Raw genomic sequence first — 10,627 nt, 5'->3', positions numbered from 1 at the left:
TCCATATTCCTTAATGTAGTTCTATGAACTTCATAAGTATTAGGAATTATATTTTTATAATCCAAATATTAGAATGATTTATTTTAAAAATCAAATTTTCAAAATTATTTACTAATAGTTTAAAAAGCCAGGTACACAAAGCAATGAAAATACCAAAAGTTAATGATGAAATGTATTTATTCTATGAATTAAGAAAGTGAATGTGACCCATAAAGACTCATCTTCCAAACATGTAAAATATAATCCACCATCTGGAGGATGTTGAAGAACTTTAAAAAATATTTAGATATGATCCAGGTCATGCTAGGTAAATAGACTCAGGGCTTCCTAGCTTGGAGCTGCCCTTTGTGTTCTAATCTTGTGAATCCAGTCTTACCATTGGCACCTTTCTTACAAATAACCATCTGCTAGAAGCAATCTGATGACTTGTGGATATTTATTGTTCCCAATGCACTATTTCCTTACCAAACTTCCATAGTTTATTTCCTAAGCAAGATCCTTTCTTTATGGGAAATTTCTTTTTCCAAAGAGATTATTTAGAGCATCTTTGACATCCTTATTCCTCAGGCTATATATCAGAGGCTTAAGCATGGGCACAATAATAGTGTAAAACACAGAGGACACTTTACCTTGTTCCTTGGAGTTGACTGATGATGGCTGCAGGTACATGAATGCTAGAGAACCAAAGAAGAGAGCAACAGCTGACACATGGGAGCTGCAGGTGTTGATGGTTTGGGCTCTGCCCTCAGTGGAGCGAATGTGCAGGATGCTAGCAATAATGAAGATGTAGGAGCTAAGGATGGTCAGTGTTGGAACAAAGATATTAGATGCACTTAAGCACAGACCTACTACTTCATTTATAAAGGTACTGGAGCAGGAGAGCACCAGTAATCACAGAAATAATGGTTTATTATATCATCCTTACAGAAAAGCACCCTTAGCATGCAAACAGTGTGAGCTGCAGCACCAATCAAGCTCATGCTATACACCCCAACTACCATTCAGGAACAGACTTGATTAGACATGGTTACATTGTAAATCAAAGGGATACAGATGGCAACATAATGGTCATATGCCATTGCAGACAACATGTGACACTCTGCAATTGCAAAAATGGTGAAGAAGTAGAGCTGAGTAATGCATTAATGGTAGGAGATGGTGTTTTTGTTTATCACAAAGTTCACCAGCATTTTGGGGGGTAATGACAGTGGATTGGCAAAGATCAATGAAGAAGAGACTGCTGAGCAGGTAGTACATGAGGGTGTGCAGGTGAGAACTGAGCACAATCAGTGTGATCATTCCCAGATTCCCCACCACTGTGAACAAATAGATTCCTAGGAAGAGGAGGAAGAGGGGCAGCTGGAGCTCTGGTTTGTCTGTTAATCCAGCCAGGATGAACTCAGTCACTGTACAATAATTTCCTTCTACCATTTTCTCCTGAGAATCCTAAGTATGAAGAGAAGAAAAATTATGAAAGAGGCATTTATTATCCAATAACTTTGTGAGAAATAAAGTTCAAGTCTTTGCAGACAGTTGTCTCCATTTCTTTCCGGCTCCTGCACTTTTAGCAGTAAAGGACATTAGGATCACAGGAATATGTGACATGTAAATTAATATCAGAACTGTCCCTATTTGTAGTCTTTGCTTTAAAGATTTGATATTAGTATTATCCAGTTCCTGAACTCCCACAAAACTACTCAGATAAATAACAAAATGAAATAATAATGTATCCAAAGCATTCACAAGAAACCCATAGTCAACAGTGGTGTAAGACAAAAAGACTTTGCCCCTAATATAATGAACAAGACAAGATGTCCACTCCCTCCACTGCTTGAATTTCTTGCAAGAGCAATTAGGAAAAAATAAAATAAAAGTAAAAAAGACCCAGATTGTAAAACAAGAAGTATTACTCTCTCCATTTGCACATTTGTAAGTGGCATAATTTTCAAGGTGAAAAATTTCATAGAATTTGCATAGAGGATCTTTAAAATAATGAAAATTCTAACATGATGGTGGCATATAAGACCAACATAAAAGCTCAATTGTATTTCTATAAACTTTCATTGAACAATGAAATATGGATTTGTAGTAACATAAAAAAATAAGAAAATATTTTATGGAAAACACTGCACAAAAAATTATTATGTAATGTCAAATGGAATTGAAGCCATTCATAAAAGGAAAAAAAATCCATCTTCATGAATCAAAAGACTCAACCTGCCTAGCATTTGTGGCACATGCCTGGTAATCCCAGTGACTCAGGAGAATCACAAGTTCAAAAGCCAGCTTCAGCTATTTAGTGAAGCCTTAAGCAACTTAACAAGACCTTATCTCAAAATAAAAAGGAAAAAAGGGCTGAGGATGTAGTTCAGTGGTTAAGTTTCCTTGGATTCAAACTTCCAGTACCAAAAAGAAAAAAAAATCAACCTAGGGTAAATGGTAAAAATTTCCAAATTTTTCTACAAATGCTTTGAAATTCTTATCAAATTCCATGACTGTTTTTCTCAGATTTAGACAGGCTGATCAAAAAAATCTTTATTTAAATGCAAAAAAAGAGATAATAAAATCAAAAATAGAAGAATTAGGGCTAGGGCTGTAGCTCAGTGGCAGGGTGCTTGCTTGGCATGCATGAGGCAGTATGTTCGATACTCAGCACCAAATAAAAATAAACAAATAAAATAAAGGCATTCTGTCCATCTACTACATCAAAAATATTTTTTAAATAGAAGAATTAATTGAGTGAGCCTACATTTTTTCATTAGAAAAGTTGCTACAAAGTTACAGTAATCAAGGCAGTGTTTTATTATTGTAAATATATGTTTACACACCAATATAGATGTACATAGATCAATGGAACATTGACATTTCAGAAACAAATTCACATCTGAGATGAATGAATTGTTCTATTGTTTTCATGGCAATTCAATATGTGAAGAACAATTTCATCAACAAATGTTGCTGGCTAAATTTGGTAGATACATGTAAAAAAAATCACTTTGAACCATACCAAAATCAAAGCTACCTAGGGAAAAAATAAAGTAAATTGGACACCACAAAAGTTCATTTTTTTCCTTAAGAATGCAGATCAGAAAGTGAAGTGAAAAAAAAATTTAACTAACATAACTAAGGTATAATTTTATTCAGGTTAGATAAAGAAATCTTACAATTTAACAAATAAAAGGATGAACAGCCCAATTGAAAACAAAGGATTTGAATAAATACTCTTCTAATTGAGATACACAAATGACCAATAATTACCTGAAAATATGTTCAGCATCATTTATTATTCAGGGAATTCAAGTCAAAACTACAGGGAAATAATGTTGCACATCCATCAGGAGAGTTTGAAAAGAGGACAAAAGAAAATGTGACCCATCATCTATTGTTGATGAGACTGCACAATGTCACACACTGTTAGAAAAAGAGTTTGGATGCCTTTCAAATTATGAAACAGAGTTACCTTTTGGCCTGGCAGATTGTAGACATATATCCACATAAAATCTTGTCTATGGATATTCAAAGTAGCTTCATGTATAAAGGCCAAAATTTAGCAGCCACCCAAATGCCCATCCACTGATGAATAGATAAGCAAAATGTAGAATAGCCATACAATGGAGCATTATTCTATAATAGAAGAAATAAGTACTGAGGTATGCCATGTCATGAGTGGACCTGAAACAAGGAAAGAAACCAGAAATGAAAGGCCATATGTAGTGTGATTCCACTGATACCCAGTGTCAACAAATAAATAACTTCACACTGCATCTCAAAGCCCTAGAAAAAGAAGAAAAGGACAGCATCAAAAGTAGTAGAAGGCAAGAAATAATTAAAATTAGAGCTGAAATCAATGAAATAGAAACAAAAGAAACAATTAAAAAAATTGACAAAACTAAAAGCTGGTTCTTTGAAAAAAATAAATTAAATTGACAGACCCTTAGCCACACTAACAGAAGGAAGGAGAGAGAGAACTCAAATTACAAGCATACATGATGAAAAGGCAATATCACAACAGACACTACAGAAATACAGAGGAAAATTAGAAATTATTTTGAAATCTTATACTCCAATAAAATAGAAGACATTGAAGGCATCAACAAATTTCTTAAGTCATTCAATTTGCCCAGATTGAATCAGGAAGACATACACAATTTAAACAGACCAACATCGAGTGAGTAAATAGAAGAAGCCATCAAAAGCTTACCAACCAAGAAAAGTCCAGGATCGGATGGATACACAGCTGAGTTCTCCAAGACTGTTAAAGAAGAACTAATATCAATACTCTTCAATTTATTTCAGGAAATAGAAAAAGAGGAAGTAATTCCAAACTCATTTTATGAAGCCAATATCACCCTGATCCCCAAATCAGACAAAGACACACCAAAGAAAGAAAACTTCAGACCATCATCTCTAATAAACATAAACATAATAAAACAGAATTTTCAATAAAATTCTGGCAAATCGAATACAAAAACATATCAAAAATATTGTGCATCATGATCAAGTGGGATTCATCCCAGGAATGCAAGGTTGGTTCAACATATGTAAATCAATAAATGTAATTTATCACATCAATAAACTTAATGATAAGAATCATATGATCATCTCAATAAATTCAGACAAAGCATTTGACAAAATACAGCACCGCTTTATGTTCAAAACACAAGAAAAACTAGGAATAACCGGAACATATCTCAACATCTTAAAGACTATCTATGCTAAGCCTCAGGCCAACATCATTCTAAATGGAGAAAATTTGAAGGCAATTCCTCTAAAAACTGAAACAAGACAGGGATGCCCTCTTTCACCACTTCTATTCAACATAGTTCTTGAAACACTGGCTAGAGCAATTATTCAGACAAAAGAAACAAAAGGGATATGTATAGGAAAAGAGGAACTTAAATTAACACTATTTGCTGATGATATTATTCTATACGTAGAAGACCCAAAACACTTCACCAAAAACTTCTAGAACTTGTAAATGAATCCATCAAAGTAGCAGGATATAAAATCAATACCCATAAATCAAAGGCATTTCTGTATATCAGTGACAAATTCTCTGAGAAGGAAATGAGGAAAACTATCCCATTTATAATATTCTCAAAATAAAATAAGATACTTGGGAATCAACTTAATGAAAGAGGTAAAAGATATATATAATGAAAACTAAAGAGAGAAATCAAAGAATTCTCCCTTAAAAGATGGAAAGATCTACCTTGCTCTTGTATAGGCAAAATTAATATTATCAAAATGACCATACTACCAAACACACTATACAGAATTAATGCAATTCTGGTCAAAATCCCAATGGTATTCCTCATAGAAATAGAAAAAGCAATCATGAAATTCATCTGGAAAAATAAGAGACCCAGAATAATTAAGCAATCCTTAGCAAGAAGAGTGAAGCAGGTAGCATTGCTATACCAGACCTTAAACTATACTATAGAGCAATAGTAACAAAAACAGCATGATATTAGCACTAAAACAGACTGGTAGACCAATGGTACAGAATAGAGGACACAGAGACTAACCCACAAAATTACAATTATCTTATATTAGACAAAGGTGTCAAAAACATGCACTGGAGAAAAGATAGCCTCTTCCACAAATGGTGCTGGAAAAACTGGAAATCCATAGGCAACAAAATGAAATTAAACCCCTATCTCTCGCCATGCACAAAACTTAACTCAAAATGAATCAAAGACTTAGGAATTAAACCAGAGACTCTGTGTCTAATAGAAGAAAAAGTAGGCCCAAATCTTCATCATGTGGGATTAGGACCCAACTTCCTTAATAAGACTCCTATAGCACAAGAATTAAAACCAAGAATCAATAAATGGGATGAAATCAAAATAAAAAGTTTCTTCTCAGCAAAAGAAACAATCTGTGAGGTGAACAGAGAGCCCACATCCTGGGAGCAAATTTTTATCCCTCACTCATCAGATTGAGCACTAATCTCTAGGGTATATAAAGAACTCAAAAAGCTAAGCACCAAAAAAAAACAAATAACCCAATCAACAAATGAATCAAGGACCTGAACAGACACTTCTCAGAAGAGGATATACAATCAATCAACAAATATATGAAAAAAATGTTCATCATCTCTAGCAATCAGAGAAATGCAAATCAAAACTACTCTAAGATATCATCTCACTCCAGTCAGAATGTCAGCTATTATAAAGACAAACAACAAGAAGTGCTGGCGAGGATGTGGGGAAAAAGGTACACTCATTCACTGCTGGTGTGACTGCAAATTGGTGCAGCCAATATGGAAAGCAGTATGGAGACTCCTTGGAAATCCGGGTGTGGAACCATTATTTGACCTAGCTATCCCTCTCCTCGGTCTATATCCAAATGACTTAAAAACAGCATACTACAGGGACACAGCCACATCAATGTTTATAGCAGCACAATTCACAATAGCTAAACTGTGGAGCAAACCTAGATGCCTTTCAGTGGATGAATGCATAAAAAATATGGCATATATACACAATGGAATATTACTCAGCATTAAAAGAGAATAAAATCATGGCATTTGCAGGTAAATGGATGGAGTTGGAGAAGACAGTACTAAGTGAAGTTAGCCAATACCAAAAAAACAAATGTCAAATGTTTTCTCTGACATAAGGAGGCTGACTCATAGTGGGGTACGGAGGGGGAGCATGGGAGGAATAGATGAATTCTAAATAGGGAAGAGGGGTAGGAAGGAAAGGGAGGGGCAGGGAATTAGAAAGGGCAGTGGAATGTGATGGACATCATTATCCACAGTATATGTATGAAGACTCTAATTGGGTGTCAACACACTTTATATATAAACAGAGATATGAAAAATTGTGATATATATGTGTAATAAGAATTGTAATGAAAAAAAGTACATCTATAAAGGCATGAATTGGTGTGAACATACTCTATATACAAAGATGAAAAATTGTACTCTATATGTGTGATAAGAATTGTAAAGCATTCTTCTGTCATGTATTTTAAAAAATAAAATCAATAAAACTAAAAGAAAAATTATGTAACATTTAATGAACATTGGGTAAAATGTTATATTAAATAAATTTTACTCCATAATAGTTTACATGAGAATAATTTCTATGACACGTTTTCATTATTCCTCAAAAATTCTTTTATCTTTCATGAGGAAAAAATTAGGACATTTTTCCATTCTAGTCTTGCTAGGCACTTCTTGCAGGTATGTATCAATATACAGAATTTTAGCAGAGAAGTAAATGAAAGCTGTTTTTATTTTATGTCTAAGACATACTGTTTCACTGTATCCTATCATATTAATTGAATATAGTTAGTACAGATCAATGAAAATAAAAACAAATCTTCCAAACATTGCTTACTCATTATACTTTTATAATTTTCCTTCAAAAGAAATAACTTCAGATAATTCATTCAGTGTCTCAAAAATTTCCTGAAATTTTTAATTTTTAAATGACTTCTCATAAAATTCACTAGAGCTCTAACAATATCTGTTGTGTCTTTCCTTTTAATCCATTGTTAAGTAAGAATATTGAAAATACTATACACTTGAGAACCAATGTGAGGGAATAAAACCTTAACTGTTGATTATCCTCAGAGTAGGCACTTGTGAGATAATATTCCAGTGAGAGGTCATTATCATTGTTTGTTCCTAATCAGACTCTTATTATCTATACTCGGCATATAAAATAATCACATCAGCCAAACTTTGCCAAGTGGCAAGTGGCTTTGGGCATCAGCTTCAACAGAGATTAAGATTAGTAACACAAAGTCACTTCCTCACATCATCAAAAAGCAGAACACAACAGACACTAGTATGGCAATATGTAAATCAATGGATGTGTAACTGATGTGATTCTGCAATCTGTATATGGGGTAAAAATGGGAGTTCATAACCCACTTGATTCAAAGTGTGAAATATGTTATATCAAGAACTATGTAATGTTTTGAACAACCAACAATAAAAAATTAAAAAAAAATCCTTTTCCTCCAGAGCAACTGAGAAGAAAAATACATAACACTAGACACTCTGGGAAGGAGGAGGAGTATGTGTGAATCCCAGACCTTCACTATAAAAATAATAGTCTTCTGCTTCAGGAGATGCCCATAGTTGCTTATGACTCTTCCTATTCTCAATGTAAGACCACACTCCCTGGTGAGCACATGTTCCCATGTTATCAACTGGTCCTCTACAATGTGCAATCATGGCAAACACTTTTTTGTTTAACCATTTCAACTCAGGCAGGGTGAAGTTTTGTTCATTCATTTTTAATCTGTAGTAACTCATGTCTGTGCTTCTTGCATTAATTTTATTGATCACCTTTTATTGACACTCGATGTATGCAAGGCACTGTGCCAGCACTGTAATGTGTTTACAAATAAGTATGGAAGAAGCACCGGTAAGTAACTCAGTGAATCCAGAAATACTACATGCTACAGAGCATCAAAATAACATCTCATGGACACACAGAATTTGGTCTTATTAACTATGACGTCACTATTAAAGATCTTAACTAAAGGGCCTTAACTATTAAATAGGATTTCACAAGATAAGTTGATAGAAGAGAAACAAAAGATATAATGAGTTAAAGTCTCCACAGCTTTCATACATATACATACATATATATTGATATATATATATATTTTGCTGGTATGTATCAATATACAAAATTTTAGCAGAGAAGTAAATGAAAGCTGTTTTTATTTTATGTCTAAGACAAACTGTTTCACTGTATTCTATATATGTATACGTTGAATTCCTTTGATTTTCAAAGTAATGTTTAAAATTTAGGCTAGTGAGGCTGAGGCAGAAGGATTGCTAGTTCAAGTTGATTTCTTCTGATTTTCAAAATAATTCTAAACATAAGATTTCTAGATTTGTAACTTAAGATATTCACCTTACTATTATTGTTCAGACGTTACCTGATTTCACTTAACTATGACACATTGTTCTCTATGTTCATCTACACCACATCCGTAGTTTGTGTCTATAAGATCACTAACTACAAAGGATTTATCAGAAAGTTTACAAAAATCAGGATAACTCAGGATTATCCCATATTTTCACTCTATTAGTACATTAAATGTCCAAAGAAACAAAATCTGCATATATTTTGTGTTTACAATTGCAAACTGAGAGGCAGAGAAAAAAAATAACAGGAAGCAGGCAGGGGTGGGAGGTAGGAAATATATACCCATATATAATGTTTATATGGGTATAAACATTTACTTATGTTAGATGAACAAGTTCTAAAGATGTTCTATTGAGTAGATATTGTGCATTTCCTCTCTTTAAGAAGACAGATCTCATATTACATATTCTTAACAAACAAAAAACATAATCAAAACCAACAAAAACCACAAAAGAACATAAGGGAACTTTAGGAGGCAGTAGATGTATCAATTACTTTGAATGTTGTACTAATATTATGAGAGTTAGATAGGTCTAAACTCAACAAATGGTGCACACTAAATATGTACAGTTACTTGTATATACATTCTTCCTCAATAAAACTGTTAGGAAACAAACAGAATCTTTTTGCCCTCACACTGTTCTGGTATTTTGCATTTGGTACATTTATCTCCAAGAAGGATCTGACAAACAGAGCCAAGATCACTATGAAGGACAGGTTATTTGTAAATTCCCCTGATGCCTAAGACATTCACACACGTGCAAATACACACACACACACACACACACACACACACTTGTAAAGAGAAACAGGAAGCTGTAGGAATTAAGATAATGTGTCAGAGTCACACTGATGCATTGGGGGATCCCAATCCATGGAATGAGTCACAGCTCATAACAGCTGTCAAAATTGGAATGAATGGGTTAGAGATAATGGGCCTTATTTGTTGGGAACCAGTATTAGTGGGACAGACTTTTGAGATGCAAGGAACACAGAAAAAGAAGTTGACTGAGAAATGTAAAGAATCAGATATGTGGGGGACAGATTTCTTAGTCTGTTTTGTTCTGTGACAGGAGCGTACCACAGACGGGCCAGGCATGTTGGCACACACCTGTTATCCCAGTGCCTGGGGAAGCTGAGGCAGAAGGATCACAAGTTCAAGGCCATTCTCAATAACATAGAGAGACCCTATGCAACTGTCTCAAAATAAAACATAAAAAGGGCTGAACATGTGAATCAGTGATTAAGCATACCTGGGTTCTATTCCCAGTACAAAAACAAATAAATAAATACCATAGATCCAGTAATGTACAATGGTCAGAACTTTGTATGTCTCAAGGTTCTGAAGGCTAGATTCTAGTCCAAGGTCAAACGGTCACATATGGCAATGGCCTTTGCCACAAAAATCACATAGTGGAATTTTTAAGGACACAAGACACTCACTTGAGAGAGAGAGGGAAGCAGCCCATCTCATTCTTAAATTAGGAACCCACACCTATGGTAATTAACCTGTTCTCAAAACACTGATGATTCAGTCACCTCATGACTTAATCTCCTGTGTAAGGTCCCAATTCTCAACACAATTAAATTTGGGCACCAAATTTACAATACATGGAATTTTGAGGACATTTAAAACATATTAGTATGGGAGCTCTGCTTTGTTGTTACAGATACAATCAGAAAATGAAGTAAAATAAAAAACTGATGTTTTATGAAATACAACTAGA

The 10,627-nt window shown here is 34.1% G+C and overlaps 1 pseudogene; it reads right to left on the bottom strand.

The window, feature by feature from the left end:
* Nucleotides 1–504: 504 nt before the first annotated feature.
* LOC124103158 (olfactory receptor 8G50-like) lies at nt 505–1,431 on the bottom strand (annotated as a pseudogene).
* Nucleotides 1,432–10,627: the final 9,196 nt, after the last annotated feature.

This window comes from Marmota monax, unplaced genomic scaffold (genome assembly GCF_021218885.2).
Source record: "Marmota monax isolate L192 unplaced genomic scaffold, Marmota_monax_Labrador192_F-V1.1 WCK01_AAM20220418_F8-fsc00409, whole genome shotgun sequence".
NCBI lineage: Eukaryota > Metazoa > Chordata > Mammalia > Rodentia > Sciuridae > Marmota > Marmota monax.
Note: the sequence above shows the minus strand (reverse complement) of the source record. Positions and strands in the feature narration are given on the sequence as shown.